Consider the following 23,346-nt stretch of genomic DNA (forward strand, 5'->3'; position numbering starts at 1 on the left):
CCAGGCACGTGATAAATGTTCAGTCAATTGTAGCTAAAACCGTGTTTTCTTTGGCTTTCTAAGCATCATTTTTCTCTTTTAAAAATTAGGGTTGGAGGGGACCTTTAAGATGGTGGAGGAGTAAGATGTGGAGATCACCTTCCTCCCCACAAATACATCAAAAATACATCTACATGTGGAACAACTCCTACAGAACACCTACTGAACGCTGGCAGAAGACCTCAGACTTCCCAAAAGGCAAGAAATTCCCCACGTTCCTGCGTAGGGCAAAAGAAAAAAGAAAAAACAGAGACAAAAGAATAGAAATGGGACCTGCACCTCTGGGAGGAAGTTGTGAAGGAGGAAAAGTTTCCACACACTAGGAAGCCCCTTCACTGGCGGAGAGGGGGTGGCAGGGGGAAGCTTCGGAGCCACAGAGGAGAGTGCAGCAACAGGGGTTCAGAGGGCAAAGCGGAGAGATTCCCGCACAGAGGATGGGTGCCAACCAGCACTTACCAGCCTGAGAGGCTCGTCTGCTCACCCGCCAGGGTGGGTGGGGGCTGGGAGCTGAGGCTCGGGGTTTGGTCAGATCCCAGGGAGAGTACTGGGGTTGGCTGTGTGAACACAGCCTGAAGGGGGCTAGTGTGCCACAGCTAGCTGGGAGGGAGTCCGGGAAAAAGTCTGGACCTGCCTAAGAGGCAAGAGACCATTGTTTCGGGGTGCACGAGGAGAGGGGATTCCTTCCCTGTGTGCCAACAGAAGGTAGAGCACCACCTAAGCAAGCTCCAGAGATGCGCGTGAGCTGTGGTTATCAGCTTGGACCCCAGAGACGGGCATGAAATGCTAATGCTGCTGCCACTGCCACCAAGAAGCCTGTGTGCAAGCACAGGTCACTACCTCCAACCCAACCCCAGGAACATGTGCAGCCCGCCACTGCCAGTGTCCCGTGACCAAGGGACAACTTCCCTGCGAGAACACAGGGCATGCCTCAGGCTGTTTCAATGTCATGCTGGCCTCTGCCACAGCAGGCTCACCCCGCATTCCAATTAGGACTACCTTACCCCTCCCTCTCCCCAGCCTGAGAGAGCAAGAGAGCCCTAATCAGCTGCTGCTTTAACCCCCTCCTGTCTGGGGGGGTGGGAACAGATGCCTGAGAGCGACCCACATGGCAGAGGTGGGGCCCAAATCAAAGCTGAACCCCAGGAGCTGTGCAAACAAAGAAGAGAAAGGGAAGTCTCTCCGTGCAGCCTCAGGAGCAGTGGATTAAATCTCCACAATCAACTTGATGAACCCTGCATTTGTGGAATACCTGAATAGACAACAAATGTTCCCAAAATTGAGGCAGTGGACTTTGGGAGCAACTGTAGACATGGGGTTGGCTGTCTGAGACTGATTTATTTCTGATTTTTATGTTTATCTTAGTTTAGTTTTTAGTGCTTGTTATCATTGGTGGATTTGATTATTGGTTTGGTTGCTCCCTTCTTTTGTTTTTATTTTTTATTTTATTATTTTTTAATTTTATTATTTTTAATTATTAAAAAATTTTTTTAAATTTATTTTTTATTCTTCCTTTTCTTCTGAACCATGTGGCTGATAGGGTCTTGGTGCTCCAGCTGGGGGTCAGGCCTGAGCCTCTGAGGTGGGAGAGCTGAGTCCAGGACATTGGACCACCAGAGACCTTCCAGCCCCATATAATATCAATGTGTGAGAACTCTCCCAAAGATCTCCATCTCAACGCTAAGACCCAGCTCCACCCAATGGCCAGCAGGCTCCAGTGCTGGACGCCCCATGCAAAACAACTAGTAAGAGAGGAACACAAACCCACTCATTAGGAGAGAGGCTAACTAAAAACATACTAAGTTCACAGACACCCCAAAACACACCAATGGACGTGGCCCTGCCCACCAGAAAGACAAGATCCAGCCTCATCCATCAGAACACAGGCAACAGTCCCCTCCACCAGGAAGCGTACACAAGCCACTGAACCAACCACACCCACTGGGGGCAGACACCAAAAACAATGGGAACTATGAACATGCAGGCTGCGAAAAGGAGACCCCAAACACAGTAAATTAAACAAAATGAGAAGACAGAGAAATATGCATCAGATGAAGGAGCAAGGTAAAAACCCAACAGACCAAACAAATGAAGAGGAAATAGGCAGTCTACCTTAAAAAGAATTCAGAGTAATGATAGTAAAGATGATCCAAAATCTTGGAAATAGAATGTAGAAAATACAAGAAACGTTTAACAAGGACCTAGAAGAACAAAGAGCAAACAAACAATGATGAACAGCACAATAAATGAAATTAAAAACTCTCTAGAAGGAATCAATAGCAGAATAACTGAGGCAGAAGAAAGGATAAGTGACCTGGAAGATAATATAGTGGAAATAACTACCACAGAGCAGAATAAAGAAAAAAGAATGAAAAGAATTGAGGACAGTCTCAGAGACCTCTGGGACAACATTAAATGCACCAACATTTGAATAATAGGTGTCCCAGAAGAAGAAAAAAAGAAAGGGTCTGAGAAAATATTTGAAGAGATTGTAGTTGAAAACTTCCCTAACATGGGAAAAGAAATAGTCAGTCAAGGCCAGGAAGCGCAGAGAGTCACACAGAGGATAAATCCAAGAAGAAACACACCAAGACACATAATAATCAAACTATCAAAAATTAAATACAAAGAAAAATATTAAAAGCAGCAAGGGAAAAACAACAAATAACATACAAGGGAACCCCCATAAGGTTAACAGCTGATCTTTCAGCAGAAACTCTGCAAGCCAGAGGCAGTGGCAGGACATATTTAAAGTGATGAAAGGGAAAAACCTATAACCAAGATTACTCTACCCAAAAGGATCTCATTCAGATTTTTTTTTTAAAGGAATTCCTTTATTTTTATTATTTATTTATTTATTTATTTATTTATTTATTTATTTATTTTTGGCTGTGTTGGGTCTTCGTTTCTGTGCAAGGGCTTTCTCTAGTTGCGGCAAGCGGGGACCACTCTTCATCGCAGTGTGCAGGCCTCTCACTATCACGGCCTCTCTTGTTGTGGAGCACAGGCTCCAGACGCGCAGGCTCAGTAGTTGTGGCTCACAGGCCTAGTTGCTCCACAGCATGTGGAATCTTCCCAGACCAGGGCTCGAACCCATGTCCCCTGCATTGGCAGGCCGATTCTCAACCACTGCACCACCACGGAAGCCCTCTCATTCAGATTTGATGGAGAAATTTAAACTTTTACAGGCAAGCAAAAGCTAAGGAATTCAGCACCACCACCCAGCTTTACAACAAATGCTAAAAGAACTTCTTTAGGCAGGAAACACAAGAGAAGGAAAAACCCTACAAAAACAAACCCAAAACAATTAAGAAAATGGTCATAGGAACATACATATCGATAATTACCTTAAATGTAAATGGATAAAATGCTCCAACCAAAAGACACAGACTGGCTGAATGGATACAAAAACAAGACCCGTACATATGCTGTCTACAAGAGACCAACTTCAGACCTAGGGACACATACAGACTGAAAGTAAGGGGATGGAAAAAGGTATTGCATGCAAATGGAAATCAAATGAAAGCTGGAGTAGCAATTCTCATATCAGAAAAAATAGACTTTAAAATAAGGACTATTACAAGAGACAAAGAAGGACACTACCTAATGATCAAGGGATCAATCCAAGAAGAAGATATAACAACTGTAAATATTTATGCACCCAACATAGGACCACCTCAATACACAAAGCAAATGTTAACAGCCATAAAAGGGGAAATCAACAGTAACACAATAATAGTAGGGGACTTTAACTGCCCACTTTCACCAATGGACAGATCATCCAAAATGAAAAAAATAAGGAAACACAAGTTTTAAATGACACATTAGACAAGATGGACTTAGTTGATATTTATAGGACATTCCATAGAAAAACAGCAGAATACACTATCTTCTCAAGTGCTTATGGAACATTCTCCAAGATAGATCATATCTTGGGTCACAAATCAAGCCTCAGTAAATTTAAGAAAATTGAAATTGTATCAAGTATCTTTTCTGACCACAATGCTATGAGGCTACATATCAATTACAGGGAAAAAAAACTGTAAAAAATGTAAACATATGGAGGCTAAATAATACCCTACTAAATAACCAAGAGATCACTGAAGAAATCAAAAAAATACCTAGAAACAAATGACAATGAAAATACGACAACCCAAAACCTATGGGATGCAGCAAAAGCAGTTCTAAGAGGGAAGTTTATAGCAATACAATCCTACCTCAAGAAACAAGAAACATCTCAAATAAACAACCTAACCTTACACCTAAGGCATAGAGAAAGAAGAACAAAAAAACCCCAAAGTTAGCAGAAGGAAAGAGATCATAAAGATCAGATCAGAAATAAATGAAAAAGAAATGAAGAAAACAATAGCAAAGATCAATAAAACTAAAAGCTTGTTCTTTGAGAAGATAAACAAAATGGATAAACCATTAGCTAGACTGACTCATCAAGAAAAAAAGGGAGAAGACTCAAATCAACAGAATTAGAAATGAAAAAGGAGAAGTAACAACAGACATTGCAGAAATACAGAAGATCATGAGAGATTACTCCAAGCAAATATGTGCCAATAAAATGGACAACCTCGGAGAAATGGACAAATTCTTAGAAAAGCACAACCTCCCGAGACTGAACCAGGAAGAAACAGAAAACAGGAACAGACAAATCACAAGCATTGAAATTGAGACTGTGATTAAAAATCCTCCAACAAACAAAATGCAGGACCAGATGGCTTCACAGGTGAATTCTATCAAACATTAGAGAAGAGCTAACACCTATCCTTCTCAAACTCTTCCAAAATATAGCAGAAGGAGGAACACTCCCAAACTCATTCTATGAGGCCACCATCACTCTGATACCAAAACCAGACAAAGATGTCACAAAAAAAGAAAACTACAGGCCAATATCACTGATGAACATAGATGCAAATATCCTCAACAAAATATTAGCAAACAGAATCCAACAGCACATTAAAAGGATCATACACCATGATCAAGTGGGGTTTATCCCAGGAATGCCAGAATTCTTCAGTATATGCAAATTAATCAATGAAACAAACTGAAGGATAAAAACCATATGATCATCTCAATTGATGCAGAAAAACTTTTGACAGAATTCAACACCCATTTATGATAAAAACTCTCCAGAAAGTAGGCATCGAGGGAACCTACCTCAACATAATAAAGCCCATATATTACAAACCCACAGCCAACATCGTTCTCAGTGGTGAAAAACTGAAAGCATTTCCTCTAACATCAGGAACAAGACAAGGTTGCCCACTCTCACCACTATTATTCAACATAGTTTTGGAAGTTTTAGCCATGGAAATCAGAGAAGAAAAAGAAATAAAAGGTATCCAAATTGGAAAAGGAGAAGTAAAGCTGTCACTGTTTGCAGATGACATGATACTATACATAGACAATCCTAAAGATGCTACCAGAAAATTACTAGAGCTAATCAGTGAATTTGGTAAAGTAGTAGGATACAAAATTAATGTACAGAAATCTCTTGCATTCCTATACATTAACAATGAAAAATCTGAAAGAGAAATTAAGGAAACACTCCCATTTACTACTGCAACAAAAAGAATAAAATACCTAGGAATAAACCTACCTAAGGAGACAAAAGACCTGTATGCACAAAACTATAAGACACTGATGAAAGAAATTAAAGATGATACCAACAGATGGAGAGATATACCATGTTCTTGGATTGGAAGAATAAACATTGTGAAAATGGCTATACTACTCAAAGCAATCTACAGATTCAACTCAATCTCTATCAAACTACCAATGGCATTTTTCACAGAACTAGAACAAAAAATTTCACAATTTGTATGGAAACACAAAAGACCCCGAATAGCCAAAGCAATCTTGAGAAAGAAAAACGGAGTTGGAGGAATCAGACTCCCTGACTTCAGACTATACTACAAAGCTACAGTAATCAAGATAGTATGGTACTGGCACAAAAACAGAAATATAGATCAATGGAACAGGATAGAAAGCCCAGAGATAAACCCACGCACATACGGTCACCTTATCTTTGATAAAGGAGGCAAACATATACAGTGGAGAAAAGACAGCCTCTTCAATAAGTGGTGCTGGGAAAACTGGACAGCTACATGTAAAAGAAGGAAATTAGAACACTTTATAACACCATACACAAAAATAAACTCAAAATGGATTAAAGACCTAAATGTAAGGCCAGACACTATAAAACTCTTAGTGGAATACATAGGCAGAACGCTCTATGACATAAATCACAGCAAGATCCTTTTTGACCCACCTCCTAGAGTAATGGAAATAAAAACAAAAATAAACAAATGGGACCTAATGAAACTTAAAAGCTTTTGCACAGCAAAGGAAACCATAAAGAAGACGAAATGACAACCCTCAGAATGGGAGAAAATATTTGCAAACAAAGCAACTGACAAAGGATTAATCTCCAAAATATACAAGCAGCTCAGGCAGCTCAACACCAAAAAAACAAACAACCCAATCCAAAAATGGGCAGAAGACCTAAATAGACATTTCTCCAAAGAAGATATACAGATTGCCAACAAACACATGAAAAGATGCTCAACATCATTAATTATTAGAGAAATGCAATTCAAAACCACAATGAGGTATCACCTTACACCAGTCAGAATGGCCACCATCAAAAAATCTACAAATAATAAATGCTGGAGAGGGTGTGGAGAAAAGGGAACCCTCTTGCACTGTTGGTGAGAATGCAAATTGATACAGCCATTATGGAGAACAATATGGAGGTTCCTTAAAAAACTAAAAATAGAACTACCATATGACCCAGCAATCCCACTACTGGGCATATACCCTGAGAAAACCATATTTCAAAAATAGACATGTATCACAATGTTCTTTGCTGCACTATTCACAATAGCCAGGACATGGAAGCAACCTAAGTGTCCATCATCAGATGAATGGATAAAGAAGTTGTGGCACATATATACAATGGAATATTACTGAGGCATAAAAAGAAACGAAATTGAGTTATTTGTAGTGAGGTGGATGGACCTAAAGTCTGTCCTACAGAGTGAAGTAAATCAGAAAGAGAAAAACAAGTACCGTGTGCTAACACATATATGTGGAATCTTAAAAAAAATTGGTTGGTTCTGAAGAACCTAGGGGCAGGACAGGAATAAAGACATAGAGAATGGACTTGAGGACACGGGGAGGGTGAAGGGTAAGCTGGGACGAAGTGAGAGAGTGGCATGGACTTATATATACTACCAAATGTAAAAGAGATAGCTAGTGGGAAGCAGTCACATAGCACAGGGAGATCAGCTCGGTGCTTTGTGACCACCTAGAGGAGTGGGATAGGGAGGGTGGGAGGGAGACGCAAGAAGGAGTAGATATTGGGATATCTGTATATGTATAGCTGACTCACTTTGTTATACAGCAGAAACTAACACACCATTGTAAAGCAATTATACTCCAGTAAAGATGTTAACAAAAAAATAGGGTTAATACAACTCACTTTATAGGGTGGTTGTGGAGATTAAATGCAGCAAAATATGTAAGATGCTCAGCACAGTGTCCAACACATAATGCATGTGTGATAAATATGAGATCTTATTAACATCGCTAATAATAAGTCATATAAAAGCTTCCTGGAAAGCATCAGCAGGATCCCTCCCAATTCCTACTGTCAGTGCAGGACTGGACTCCCCTTCCTATTGATCTCTTAAATGAGTCTTTTCCCTTTTTATCTTCATCCCTCAGGCCTAGGCTCCTGCTGCTTCTGGGGATTTGCTCTTATGTACTCTGGGAAGGGCGCCTCCGCCAGGAATTCCCACTTGTTCGAGGGCCACAGAAAGCTGCAGTCATTTTTCTTTTTCTCAGCTCTCACAGTCTCGTCTAGACACTCTGAGGAGGTGGAGGATACAATTACAGCTTGAAACCCTTTACACGCACCAGCAACTCCGCTCCTCCCGCACGTGTGTGACTCAAGCCCCAAGAGGCCAGTAAAACCTGATGGCCAGATATGCTGGAAGTGAAACCCTAGAGGTCCAGGGTCCAGTTGCCTTTAGCACACAGCACCCTTTACTCAAAACCAATTTCTACATTTGGTTCAGTTCAATTCAAAGCAGCAAATGTGTCTTGTACATTTCCTAGACGTATGCCCTCTGTGTACCAGGCTGTGCTTGCCGTTGCACTGGTTCCCCCCTGTGAGCTGCTGAACTCTCATTCCTGCTTTCCTCTGCTCTGCTCTGTGCCTGTATGGTTGACCTTTATCGATGGCATCCCCAGGCTCTTTTGCCCTCTGGCCTCCAGTTGGATTCATCTACGGCAGGAGCTGGCAGGACAGAGTTTGGAAGGCTAGAGGAGAAACAGGTTGGCCCTCCTCACTCATAGCTGGTTCTCCTTTGGCTACATCTTCTGTGGGTGACTCCTCATCATAATCTAGTAATACCATCTTTGCCCCTTGTTCCTCCCAGGGTGGTAGAACCCTCCCTCTGTGGCTACTCCCTGGCATGTCACTACCTCCTGCCATTCCCTAGTCCTGCCTGCCCACATCTCTTTAAATACCACGTTCCTTACGCTCTTTTTTTTTTTTTTTTTTTTTAAGATTTTTAGACGTTTCCTGTAATGTCTGAAACATTTATATTAACCTATTTCCATACATATTTCCATACAAATACAAATATAAGATTTTTAGAAATTTCATGTAATGTCTGAAACATTTATATTAACATATTTCCATACATATTTCCATACAAATACAAGATTTTTAGAAATTTCATGTAATGTCTGAAACATTTATATTAACATATTTCCATACATATTTCCATACAAATACAAATATAAGATTTTTAGAAATTTCATGTAATGTCTGAAACATTTATATTAACATATTTCCATACATATTTCCATACAAATACAAATATAAAATTTTTAGAAATTTCATGTAATGTCTGAAACATTTATATTAACATATTTCCATACATATTTCCATACAAATACAAATATAAGATTTTTAGAAATTTCATGTAATGTCTGAAACATTTATATTAACATATTTCCATACATATTTCCATACAAATACAAATATAAGATTTTTAGAAATTTCATGTAATGTCTGAAACATTTATATTAACATATTTCCATACATATTTCCATACAAATACAAATATAAGATTTTTAGAAATTTCATGTAATGTCTGAAACATTTATATTAACATATTTCCATACATATTTCCATACAAATACAAATATAAGATTTTTAGAAATTTCATGTACTGTCTGAAACATTTATATTAACATATTTCCATACATATTTCCATACGAATACAAATATAAGATTTTTAGAAATTTCATGTAATGTCTGAAACATTTATATTAACATATTTCCATACAAATAACCCAATGAAAGTTTAGTATTAGTTGTTTTGTTTGTTTTTTTATACTGCAGGTTCTTATTAGGCATCAGTTTTATACACATCAGTGTATACATGTCAATCCCAATCGCCCAATTCAGCACATCACCATCCCCACCTCATCGCAGTTTTCCCCCCTTGGTGTCCATATGTCCATTCTCTACATCTGTGTCTCAACTTCTGCCCTGCAAACTGGCTCATCTGTACCATTTTTCTACGTTCCACATACATGCATCAACATACGATATTTGTTTTTCTCTTTCTGACTTACTTCACTCTGTATGACAGTCTCTAGATCCATCCACTTCTCAACAAATGACTCAATTTCGTTCCTTTTTATGGCTGAATAATATTCCATCGTATATATGTACCACAACTTCTTTATCCATTCGTCTGTTGATGGGCATTTAGGTTGCTTCCATGACCTGGCTATTGTAAATAGTGCTGCAATGAACATTCGGGTGCACGTGTCTTTTTGAATTACGGTTTTCTCTGGGTATATGCCCAGTAGTGGGATTGCTGGGTCATATGGTAATTCTATTTTTAGTTTTTTAAGGAACCTCCATATTGTTCTCCATAGTGGCTGTATCAATTTACATTCCCACCAACAGTGCAAGAGGGTTCCCTTTTCTCCACACCCTCTCCAGCATTTGTTGTTTGTAGATTTTCTGATGATGCCCATTCTAACAGGAGTGAGGTGATACCTCATTGTAGTTTTGATTTGCATTTCTCTAATAATTAGTGATGTTGAGCATCTTTTCATGTGCTTCGTGGCCGTCTGTATGTCTTCTTTGGAGAAATGTCTATTTAGGTCTTCTGCCCATTTTTGGATTGGGGTGTTTGTTTCTTTGATATTGAGCTGAATGAGCTGTTTATATATTTTGGAGATTAATCCTTTGTCCGTTGATTCATTTGCAAATATTTTCTCCCATTCTGAGGGTTGTCTTTTCGTCTTGTTTATGGTTTCCTTTGCTGTGCAAAAGCTTTGAAGTTTCATTAGGTCCCACTTGTTTATTTTTGTTTTTATTTCCATTACTCTAGGAGGTGGATCGAAAAAGATCTTGCTGTGATTTATGTCAAAGAGTGTTCTTCCTATGTTTTCCTCTAAGAGTTTTATAGTGTCCAGTCTTATATTTAGGTCTCTAATCCATTTTGAGTTTATTTTTGTGTATGGTGTTAGGGAGTATTCTAATTTCATTCTTTTACATGTGGCTGTCCAGTTTTCCCAGCACCACTTATTGAAGAGACTGTCTTTTCTCCATTGTATATCTTTGCCTCCTTTGTCATAGATTAGTTGACCATAGGTGCGTGGGTTAATCTCTGGGCTTTCTATCTTGTTCCATTGATCTATGTTTCTGTTTTTGTGCCAGTACCATATTGTCTTGATTACTGTAGCTTTGTAGTATAGTCTGAAGTCAGGGAGTCTGATTCCTCCAGCTCCATTTTTTTGCCTCAAGACTGCTTTGGCTATTCGGGGTCTTTTGTGTCTCCATACAAATTTTAAGATGATTTGTTCTAGCTCCGTAAAAAATGCCATTGGTAATTTGATAGGGATTGCATTGAATCTGTAGATTGCTTTGGGTAGTATACTCATTTTCACAATGTTGATTCTTCCAATCCAAGAACATGGTATATCTCTCCATCTGTTGGTATCATCTTTAATTTCTTTCATCAGTGTCTTATAGTTTTCTGCATACAGGTCTTTTGTCTCCCTAGGTAGGTTTATTCCTAGGTATTTTATTCTTTTTGTTGCAATGGTAAATGGGAGTGTTTCCATAATTTCTCTTTCAGATTTTTCATCATTAGTGTATAGGAATGCAAGAGATTTCTGTGCATTAATTTTGTAACCTGCAACTTTACCATATTCATTAATTAGCTCTAGCAGTTTTCTGGTGGCAGTTTTAGGATTCTCTATGTATAGTATCATGTCATCCGCAAACAGTGACAGTTTTACTTCTTCTTTTCCAATTTGTATTCCTTTTATTTCTTTGTCTTCTCTGATTGCCGTGGCTAGGACTTCCAGAACTATGTTGAATAATAGTGGTGAGAGTGGACATCCTTGTCTCGTTCCTGATCTTAGAGGAAATGCTTTCAGTTTTTCACCATTGAGAATGATGTTTGCTGTGGGTTTGTCATATATGGCCTTTATTATGTTGAGGTAGGTTCCCTCTATGCCCACTTTCTGGAGAGTTTTTATCAGAAATGGGTGTTGAATTTTGTCAAAAGCTTTTTCTGCATCTATTGAGATGATCATATGGTTTTTCTTCTTCAATTTGTTAATATGGTGTATCACATTGATTGATTTGCGTATATTGAAGAATCCTTGCATCCCTGGGATAAATCCCACTTGATCGTGGTGTATGATCCTTTTAATGTGTTGTTGGATTCTGTTTGCTAGTATTTTGTTGAGGATTTTTGCATCTATATTCATCAGTGATATTGGTCTGTAATTTTCTTTTTTTGTAGTGTCTTTGTCTGGTTTTGGTATCAGGGTGATGGTGGCCTCATAGAATGAGTTTGGGAGAGTTCCTTCCTCTGCAATTTTTTGGAAGAGTTTGAGAAGGAAGGGTGTTAGCTCTTCTCTAAATGTTTGATAGAATTCACCTGTGAAGCCATCTGGTCCTGGACTTTTGTTTGTTGGAAGATTTTTAATCACAGTTTCAATTTCATTACTTGTGATTGGTCTGTTGATATTTTCTGTTTCTTCCTGGTTCAGTCTTGGAAGGTTATACCTTTCTAAGAATTTGTCCATTTCTTCCAGGTTGTCCATTTTATTGGCATAAAGTTGCTTGTAGTAGTCTCTTAGGATGTTTTGTATTTCTGCGGTGTCTGTTGTAACTTCTCCTTTTTCATTTCTGATTTTATTGATTTGAGTCCTCTCCCTCTTTTTCTTGATGAGTCTGGCTAATGGCTTATCAATTTTGTTTATCTTCTCAAAGAACCAACTTTTAGTTTTATTGATCTTTGCTATTGTTTTCTTTGTTTCTATTTCATTTATTTCTGCTCTGATCTTTATGATTTCTTCCCTTCTGCTAACTTTGGGTTTTGTTTGTTCTTCTTTCTCTAGTTTCTTTAGGTGTAAAGTTAGATTGTTTACTTGAGATTTTTCTTGTTTCTTTAGGTAGGCTTGTATAGCTATAAACTTCCCTCTTAGAACCGCTTTTGCTGCATCCCATAGGTTTTGGGTCGTCGTGTTTTCATTGTCATTTGTCTCTAGGTATTTTTTTATTTCCTGTTTGATTTCTTCAGTGATCTCTTGGTTATTTAGTAACGTATTGTTTAGCCTCCATGTGTTTGTCTTTTTTACGTTTTTTTCCCTGTAATTCATTTCTAATCTCATAGCGTTGTGGTCAGAAAAGATGCTTGATATGATTTCAATTTTCTTAAATTTACTGAGGCTTGATTTGTGACCCAAGATGTGATCTATCCTGGAGAATGTTCCGTGTGCACTTGAGAAGAACGTGTAATCTGCCGTTTTTGGATGGAATGTCCTATATATATCAATTAAATCTATCTGGTCTATTGTGTCATTTAAAGCTTCTGTTTCCTTATTTATTTTCATTTTGGATGATCTGTCCATTGGTGTAAGTGAGGTGTTAAAGTCCCCCACTATTATTGTGTTACTGTCGATTTCCTCTTTTATAGCTGTTAGCAGTTGCCTTATGTATTGAGGTGCTCCTATGTTGGGTGCATATATATTTATAATTGTTATATCTTCTTCTTGGATTGATCCCTGGATCATTATGTAGTGTCCTTCCTTGTCTCTTGTAACATTCTTTATTTTAAAGTCTATTTTATCTGATATGAGTATAGCTACTCCAGCTTTCTTTTGATTTCCATTTGCATGGAATATCTTTTTCCAACCCCTCACTTTCAGTCTGTATGTGTCCCTAGGTCTGAAGTGGGTCTCTTGTAGACAGCATATATATGGGTCTTGTTTTTGTATCCATTCAGCCAGTCTATGTCTTTTGGTTGGGGCATTTAATCCATTCACGTTTAAGGTAATTATCGATATGTATGTTCCTATGACCATTTTCTTAATTGTTTTGGGTTTGTTTTTGTAGGTCCTTTTCTTCTCTTGTGTTTCCCACTTAGAGAAGTTCCTTTAGCATTTGTTGTAGAGCTGGTTTGGTGGTGCTGAATTCTCTTAGCTTTTGCTTGTCTGTAAAGCTTTTGATTTCTCCATCAAATCTAAATGAGATCCTTGCTGGGTAGAGTAATCTTGGTTGTAGGTTCTTCCCTTTCATCACTTTAAGTATTTCATGCCACTCCCTTCTGGCTTGCAGAGTTTCTGCTGAGAAATCAGCTGTTAACCTTATGGGGGTTCCCTTGTATGTTATTTGTCGTTTTTCCCTTGCTGCTTTCAATAATTTTTCTTTGTCTTTAATTTTTGCCACTTTGATTACTATGTGTCTCGGCGTGTTTCTCCTTGGGTTTATTCTGTATGGGACTCTCTGCGCTTCCTGGACTTGGGTGGCTATTTCCTTTCCCATGTTAGGGAAGTTTTCGATTATAATCTCTTCAAATATTTTCTCTGGTCCTTTCTCTCTCTCTTCTCCTTCTGGGACCCCTATAATGCGAATGTTGTTGCGTTTAATGTTGTCCCAGAGGTCTCTTAGGCTGTCTTCATTTCTTTTTATTCTTTTTTCTTTAGTCTGTTCCGCAGCAGTGAATTCCACCATTCTGTCTTCCAGGTCACTTATCCGTTCTTCTGCCTCAGTCATTCTGCTATTGATTCCTTCTAGTGTAGTTTTCATTTCAGTTATTGTATTGGTCATCTCTGTTTGTTTGTTCTTTAATTCTTCTAGGTCTTTGTTAATCATTTCTTGCATCTTCTCAATCTTTGCCTCCATTCTTATTCCGAGGTCCTGGATCATCTTCACTATCATTATTCTGAATTCTTTTTCTGGAAGGTTGCCTATCTCCACTTCATTTAGTTGTTTTTCTGGGGTTTTTTCTTGTTCCTTCATCTGGTACATAGCCCTCTGCCTTTTCATCTTCTCTGTCTTTCTGTAACTGTGGTTTTTGGTCCACAGGCTGCAGGATTGTAGTTTTTCTTGCTTCTGTTGTCTGCCCTCTGGTGGTTGAGGCTATCTAACCTTACGCTCTTTTTTTAAGGCTTTCAGTGTGCCACCTGTTCCTTGGCTGGACCCTGACTGACCCGGATAGGATCCTGCCTCTGAGAAGCTCATGGTCTGATTGGACTGGTTACTCCAAAATCAGGCAGGTGCACGCTACCTCACAGCTGCTCTATCTAAGAACCAGTTCTATTATGCACCAAATATCTGTGCTTCACTTGCCCCACTTTTTTTTTTAAATCATATATTAATTCAGGTTCAAAAACAGACTTTTTATCACCAGCTAAATAGAAAAAGACTATACTTGCCAAAATAGAAGACAAGGGTAAAAACAAAACAGTATTGTTAAACTCTACGTTAGTAGTGTTGTGGTTAAGAGCACACACTCTGGATACACTGCCTAGGTTGGAATCCTGGTTTGCCCACTTTCCAGCTGTGTGACCAAGAGTGAGTCACATAACCTCTCTGTGCCTGTTTCTTCACCTATAAACTGGGAATCATGATTCTATCTACTTCATAGGGTTGTGAGGATTAACTGAATTAATTAATGTAAATATATGTAAAGCCCTTAGAACACTGCCGGGCACACAGAAAGCACTATGAGTTTCAGCTGCCATTGTTTTGATGATGAGGATGAGGAGGATGATGGAATTACCTGACTCAGCCTCTGAGCTGGAGAGTTAATAGCAAGGAGGTGAAATAGATCAGCTCCAGGCTTTCTCCTTGATGTAATCAGAGTTTGGAAAGAACTGAAAACAATTCAAATTCATTGAATTTGGTTCAGTGTTGTTTGTTTCTGTGTACCACCTAAAATGATTGATGTACCACAGAAATTGGCCCCAGGTAGCACCAGTGGAACACCTTCTACACCTTAGAAAATACACACAGGGAAACATATAACTGTTATGCAGAGCAAACAAACCAGCAAAATGTAAGACGTAGCACAGGGAAATGAATGACTCAGGGGTGGAGAGTCAGAGGGAAGCTGCTGGCCAGGTTTATTTATCAGAGTCTGAATTGGGGCTGGAAAACTGGCAGATAAAGGAGCTCTTGGGGGTAGAGCAACTAGCCCGTTCAAAGGCAGGTGGATAACTTAGTGTGTGGTATGTTCAGGAAAGGACAATATTCACAAATAAATAACAACTCCCTGACCACCATCTCCACCCCCGCCCCCTGCCCTGAAAAAAAGAGGCAGCAATGGTTTATGAAGAGCTGTCTATAGAAGCAGTTCTCAAAGTGTGGTTCCCAGAACTGTGGCATCAACAAGATTTAGGAACTTGTTAGAAATGCAAATTACAGGCTCCCAGACCTACTAAATCAGGAACTCTGGAGGTAGGTCCCTCCCAGCAATCTGGGGTTTAACCAGCCCGCCAGGTGAGTCTTGTGCATGCTAGAATTTGAGACCACTGGCCTAGAGGGCCAGTGGTCTCAGGTGGGAGAGAATTAGCAATAACCGAGGGCAAGATTTTTGCACACGATAATAGTAAGAGCCATTTATTGAGCACTTTCTATGTGCCATGTATTGTGCTAATCAGTCTACTCGTTCTATCACCTGTAATCCTCACAACAGGTAGGTATACTATGGATATTAGGCCCATTTTACAAATGAGCAAATTGAGGCTTGGGTTGATAACCATATGTTCCCAAGGCAATAGAGCTTAGAATAATGGGGCCATTGGGTGATGGAAAGAAAGCCAGAGGATGGATTTGAACCGACTGTCAGAAGACTGTCTACAGCACCGCTGTCCAGTAGAACTTTCTATGGTGGTAGCAGTGCTCTACATTGGCATGGTCTGATATGATAGCCATTAGTCACAGGTAGCTAGTGAGTTGACTAGTGACTGTTAGTGTGATGAGTATGACAGAGGAACTGAATTTACAACTTAATTTAATTTTAATGAATTTCAATATAAATAGCTACATGGGGCTAGTGGCTATCTTAGTGCAAAACTAAAGTCATTACAGCAAGTAAGTTCAGAGTCAGGACTTGACCTTAGGTCCATCTGACTCCCGCAGCCACGGGCTTGCCCACTGGTGCTCTTGCCCAGTGTCTGAGAAGAACTAGGATCACTTCTGGTCAAGTCCCTGAGGAATTACCTCTTCGACCCAGGATGACACTCTCAGCGTCGTGTCCTTAGCTGCTTGGTGTTTGCTCAGTGGCTGGAGGAAGGCACAGGAAGGCGCCACAATCAGCTGGTCCCCAAATGCTCGCAATGGTTTGGTGGAGAGCTTTCAGAGCAAAGAGATTGCACGCTGACCCCAGCCTTTCTGAGCCCTTACTGAGCCCCTGCTGGCCCTGACGTCGACAGTGACCTGACCAGAGACTCCAGGAGGTTTCCTGGAAAAGATGTTTTTTAAACCAAGTTCCAGAGCTTGAGCACATTTTATTTTTCTCGTTGCTCAATTCTCCGTGGAGCTGATGGAACATTGAAAACTCCTGCTCCCAGGAATTCTTGGCCTCATCAGCCCTATAAACTGCTCAGTTTCACCCCCTGCCTTTCTTTCCACCATCCAATGACCTCATTATTCTAGGCCAGGGGTTGGCAAACTTTTTTCCAAAACGAGCCAGGTAGTAAATAGTTTCGCCTTTGTGAGCCATGGAAGGTCTCTGTTTCATATTCTTCTTTGTATGAGTATTTTTTTTTTTAGACAATGCTTTAAAAATGTAACAACCATTCTGAGCTCTCAGGCAGGATGTGGCTCTCCAGCCAGTTTGCTCTCTGTTCTAGGCTCCCTTGCCTTGGGAATAAAAGTTTAACCAACTTCAATGGGTACAAGGATGTTCTGGGTGAGCTTGTTGAAACCAGAGATTCCCGTGTTTCTTGGAGATTAAGATTTAGTGGGGTTGGGCTAGGGCGTAGGAACTGCACGTTTTTTTCTTTTTAATTTTTTAAAAAAATTAATTAATTATTTTATTTTATTTATTTTTTTATTTTTGGCTGTGTTGGGTCTTCGTTTTCTGCGTGAGGGCTTTCTCTAGTTGCGGCAAGCGGGGGCCACTCTTCATCGCGGTGCGCGGGCCTCTCACTATCGTGGCCTCTCTTGTTGCGGAGCACAGGCTCCAGACACGCAGGCTCAGTAGCTGTGGCTCACGGGCCTAGTTGCTCTGCGGCATGTGGGATCTTCCCAGACCAGGGCTCGAATCCGTGTCCCCTGCATTAGCAGGCAGACTCTCAACCACTGAGCCACCAGGGAAGCCCAGGAACTGCACGTTTTAACAAAACATTCTAAGTGACTTTTTTTTAAATGCAGATGATCTGTGGACCACCTTTTGAGAAACACTGGTGGAGGTGGAAGGGCTCTGAGAGCTCATTCAGTGACCAGCCCCATCGTTGGACTAATCGGGGAATTGAAGTCCAGGGGAGGAAAGGGATCCATCCTGAGAGTATCTGAGTTAGGGCCACAGGGGAAGTGAGCTGTAGCAGGAAGAGGACGCTGCCAAAGGCAGAGCAAAGGAGATGGAGAGAAACTGGATCTTTGGTGACTTAATTTAGCCGCCGGGAACAGACCTCCTCTGAAGATGGCCAGACCGTTGCACTTTCCACAAAATCCCCTTTATGACTTAAGCCAGTTTGAGTCAGATGCTCTGCTGCTGGCAGTTGAAAGCACCCTAACTGATACAGACCCCTCTTTCCACCAGCCTTCTTTGATCCACCTCTTTTGAGAGAACTGTCTTTGAAGGAATACTCCCAAGGCATCATCCAAATGTTTAATCCTTTAAATGTCAAGGCCTTTGTAATAAGCTGGGTAGGTCACACATACCTCCCTGCACCTGAAGGCAGGGTGTGTGGAGCTGAAAGTGGGCCAGGTCCGGAATTGGGAAATTTGGCTTCTAATCTTGTTTCTATCATCATATAACTGCTTGAAATGGGTGAATTACTTAACTTTCTGGATCTAGTGTTCTCATCCGAAAAATCAGAGGTAGAAAGAGCCATTTTGTAGGCCCTTTTTGTTCTAGATATTACCATTGCGTTCTAAGTGTTAACACCACACACCCTGATTTTCTTAACTCACTTCTTTCCCTCCCCATTCTTCTCCTTCCCTCTCTCCCTCCCTCCTTTCCTTCTTTCCTTCTTTCTTTCTCCCCTTCCTCTCTCCTCTTTTTCTTTCTTTCCAAAGAAGAAACCCAAAACATGAGCGCTTTGACTTTGGCCCAGTCTAGTCTTCCTGGCAGAAATTATATCCCCGTGGGGCTCACATGTCTCTGCATTTGAAGCAACAGCCCTTAAAGGTTTCTCTAGGGAACGTGAACATTTCCTTCCGGGTTTGAAGAATGGAGCTAATTGACACAACATGAATTTTGATCAGGTGGAAACATTTTTTTTGTTCCATTTAGTAAAAGATAATCAGGCTAGTCAGTTGAACAGAGACAATGATTAAAAAAAACCGCGCTCACCTTTCAGCTTGGCGGTGTGGGTGGAATGAGTTACCTGTGCCTGATACCCCTGGGAGAGCAGCCACTCCAACTTGGCAGGTTCTCCTCTTCACTGAGGGAGGACATGACCTAATCCTGTCTTCAGCAGGTGTGGCAGGAGCCAGGGAGGCTCAGGTGGTTAGCGCACACTCACGTGAAATCATTCTTGCTTGACTTTTCATAACGTTTGTTCTTCTTTCTCTTTAAATCCCCAAGCATTACGTGTTCAAAGCAGAAAATGCTGTAAACCAGAAAACACACAAAGGAAAGAAGCAGCAACGCATCACCAGTAATCCTCCAACCCAGGGATGACCACATGCCGTGTTCTGTTTTGTCTCAACCACTTCTTTTCTAATCACCGAAGCGATAGATGCTCAATGCTCAAGCAAACACACAAAAAATAGAAATTAAGCACTGCTAATCCCACAGCTGAGGAGAGTCAGCGGAAGGCTTTGAATGCCCACCCCGCCGGCCCCGGCCTGCTTGCTGCCTTTCCTAACCGTTGTGCTGTCCCCACGCACCAGGATTTCACGTTCTGTGCACCGAAGCCAGCAGGCCTGGCAGAAAGGCACAGCATATTTGCTTTAGTGTTTTGGAACGATGCTTCCCTGAGGGCTGGACCCCAGGGAGGGGCTGTGCATGGGAAAACCAGCTCTGCAGAAACACCCAGCCCCCGTGACTCCCCAGCAGAAGTGATGCAGTGTGTCTGGACCGCTCCCACAAGGGGGTTTGCAAACTAGTTGGAATGCCTGCTGTGCTCCCAGGTGGCAATATAGTCGAAAACAGTGTTGTTTTATGTGCAAGTTAGCTTCTAATGCCATAATGTAATTGACCATCTTTCTCCCCAAACCAGTTCCCCTTTTTTGTCTTTCTTACTTCTGCCAGAAATACCATCACTCTCCCTAACGCCCAGGCTCCACTTTTGTTGACCTTGTCTTTTCTCCTTAGAAAAAGTCCCAAATATCTTCTTACCAGGTATGTGATAAAGAGTGGTGGGATAAACATTCTATTTGCTCTGGAGTCAGGTTGACTTGGATTTACATTCTGCTCCTGCCACTTACCAGCGTGTGAGCATGGATACACTAATTAACCTCCTTGAATCTCTGTTTCAGTCTCTGTAAAAGGTGGTAGTAGCCATGATGTATTGAGTGTATACTACATGAATAACACTTTTCTTACTGCTTTGCATATATTAACTCATTCAATCCTCATGAACACCTTATGGGTATTATTATTTTCATTTTACTGGACAAAGAAATTGGCCCAGAGAGGTTAAGCCACTTGTCCCAGGTCACACAGCTAAGTGGCCAAGTCAAAGTTCAGATTCAGATAGTCTGTTCGCAACCATTCCTCTACTTGCCCCTCCAGTGGGGGAAGTGTTTACTCCAAAGGGCAACATGACGGTTGAATGGGAATTTATGTATAGTGTCTAGAGCTGAGCCTGACCAATCTGCATGCTTTTCTTTAAAAAAATTCTTAGAAAATTTTCCTTTCTAAATTTTATTATCCTCGTCCTTTTTTTTTTTTTTTGGCAGGGGATAGGAGTTGCAAAAATTGGAATTTTAGGAATGCATATGGTCTATAAATTTTTAATGGCCAGGTCATAAAAACACAATTGTATACTGTGCATTTACTATGTTCTAAATACTATGCTAAATATTTTAAATGAATGATCTTACTGAGTCCTCACGGTAGCCCAGTGAGAGGTACAATGTAGGGTCCTCATCATGTGGATGACAAGATTCTGCTTGGTGTGGTTAGGTAACCTGGCCAAGGTCTCACACATAAATGACAAAGTCAAGATTCAAACTCACGCTGCTTTACTTCAGAGCCTGAACTCTTCCTCACTTTTGCTAAAATAGGTCATTCTTTGTGGTATTAATGCATTTTTGGGGGTGGGAGGTAGGTTTGGAAGGAAATAGATGGGAGATGAATTTCTTTCAAAGAAAGAATTTCTTTGAAAGAATGTGAAATGGTCATCCAAAGAGGGACATTGGTAAAAGTTGCTCTGGCATCGGTGGGTGGGGGACATCACTGCAGAGCCCTGAGTCACGGAGACATCAGATCTGGAGCAAAAGCAAGGGCATGTGGGCTGAAAGCATTTACAGGACTTGACATCCTGGGTCAGTACTGCCCACCCCCCTCCCGTCTGCCTTCTCCTTGCATACACTTAAGAGCTACCCTGATAGATATGGGGGAGGAGAGGACTTCAGACATTTTTTTTAGCCCAGGGACCAGAGTGTAGGGATTTAGGGCTTAGACAATGAGATTAGGAAATGAAGGTGGAATCACAGTAAATCTTGAGGGGAGTGGGGTATGGGTTGCAAGGTTGTTTTCTTCTTTTCTTTTCTTCATTTTCCCTCTCTCCCTCCCTCCATTTCTCCCTCCTTCCTTCCTTCTTTCATCTTTCATTAAGATCTCCTTTGCCTGCTATGAGAAGTAAGGGGGAAAGAATTAAATTTATAGACTTCCTACTATGTGTCAGATGCTTTCTACTGACATTTCTTTTGAGCCTTGTAACACCTTTTCAAGGTAGATCAGACTAGCCCCATTTTGTAGATGGGAAAACTAAGGCTCAGGAAGAGTAAGTGACTTGTTCAGGATCTCTAAGAAATAAAATGGCTGAGCTGGGACTTGAAATCAGATCCTGTGACTCCAAAGCCCACTGTCTCTCTGGGGCCCAGGAATGAAAGACACGAATGTGACTGGAAGCCACATGTACCAGGTGAGGTCTAGGTGTGTCGCAGTCCAATGAGCTAATACTCGGTGGCCAGTGCAGCCCAAAACACACAGTAGGGAGTCAAGGCTAGTCCTCCCATGGGTAAGAAATGGAATTCTGCCCATATCCACACTGGTTGCGGAAGTGGTCTTGTCCCAGAAATTACTGCTTGTTTGTTTGTTTGTTTGACATTTCAGTTGTCAGAGTGAAGAAGGCTCTAAATGAATTAGAAATTGTTTTTGGGGAGGGAAACAGTTGGTGCAGTGAGGTAAACGTGGGGGTAGTGAGTGACCTCCCAGAAAGGCATTCCTACTGGAAGCTTCTTGGTTCAAACTCTGCCGGCTTCTGGATGGTTCCATCCACAGCTCCCCGACAGTCTTGCGGGATACCTTTGCTCTGCCTGGGAGGAATCGCGTCTCTGCTCCTCTCTGCACTCAGCTGGGGCAGCACAGGCCAGGGGATTAGTGGGATTTGTGCCTGGCCAGCGAGCTCTGCCCTGGAGTGTGGGTCAGCAACTTCTGAATGACCCACCACCCTGACACAAACGGCCACCAGCTCCCTCAGCTGTTTCCTACAGTTTCTTGGTTTACTTAGTTTTGCAGGGAGAGGGAGGAGAGGAAAGAGGGGCCACTTTCAAGTTCTCCCGGGGAGAAGGAACTCTGGGCCATACAGCCCTTTCACCACAGGCAACCGTCCTTGGAATTTTCCCTGATGTCTGTGTGGTTCTCAAGTTTCCCAACCTGTTCACCCCAGTGCTTGGGGTTGGCTTTTCAGCTCAGAGAAAACACTCAGAGCTGCCAGGCCACCAGTTTAGCCTTAGGGCTGGGACTAAATAAATAACGGGGACCCCTCCCCCTGCCGGATTAGTTTATCTTCAAGGACAGGGCTTTCTGCAGATGTGGTTGAGGTGCTGGCAGGAAGGCCCCTCTGGGCAGTGGGCATGGGCTCTCCTGACCCGTGTAAGTCCCACTGTGATGGATGATTGGACTGGAAAAAAGGCCACTGCAGATGGACAGCCATCTGGATAAGTGAAAAACAACAGTGCCTTTTCCTGGCATCCATCCCTGCTTGAGGTGGAGGAGGTGCTGTAAGTAGTCGGATGATGAGAAGCATGGGTTTTAAAGTCAGACAAGTGAGTTCAGATCCCATCACTCACTGGCAGGGTGACTTTGGGTGAATTTGTATCACCGTTCTGAGTCTCGCTTTCCTGAAAGGGGAAGGGGACAGTAATACCTGTCTCTTAGGGTTGTTCTGAGGATTACATGAGACAATACTGGGGAAAGTACTTATAGCAGAGCCTGGCAAAGAGCTGCGATTAGTTTGTGATTATGTAAAAATACTCAGCCCAGTACCCGGCACTGAGGAAATGCTTCATAAATGGCAGCTGTTTCATGGAATCTTGGAATGCCAGCGTTGGGAGGGATCTCATCTGTAGCCAGGTTAATTTTATCTCCTCTTACAGGTGAGGATTCTGAAGACCAGAGAGGGCCACTGGCTGGTCCAGGGCCACACTCCTAGCTCGTGGCAGAGAGGGCTGACCGCATCACACTTCCTGCCTTCTCTCACTTCGAAGAACACTCTGCTTTGCTCACCAAACTTAGATTGGGGTTTTAAAAGCCGGGTTTGCTAGCGGAAATTCTATTTTGCAGTGTCGCTCTGAAAGGGTCCTGGTTGCCAATTGTATTTGGTTTGGGAGTCAGTGTCATG

General features: G+C 41.4%; 1 long non-coding RNA gene across 2 annotated transcripts in view; it reads right to left on the bottom strand.

Annotated features, from left to right (window-relative positions):
- LOC103017446 (uncharacterized) overlaps positions 1–23,346 on the bottom strand; it is a 39,787-nt gene that overhangs the window by 1,468 nt on the left and 14,973 nt on the right. For both annotated transcript variants that reach the window (XR_009009301.1, XR_450896.2), the window contains exon 2: positions 18,903–19,161. This is a non-coding gene — a long non-coding RNA (uncharacterized LOC103017446). The remainder of the gene's footprint in view (positions 1–18,902; positions 19,162–23,346) is intronic.

This window comes from Balaenoptera acutorostrata, chromosome 9 (assembly GCF_949987535.1).
Source record: "Balaenoptera acutorostrata chromosome 9, mBalAcu1.1, whole genome shotgun sequence".
Taxonomy (NCBI): domain Eukaryota; kingdom Metazoa; phylum Chordata; class Mammalia; order Artiodactyla; family Balaenopteridae; genus Balaenoptera; species Balaenoptera acutorostrata.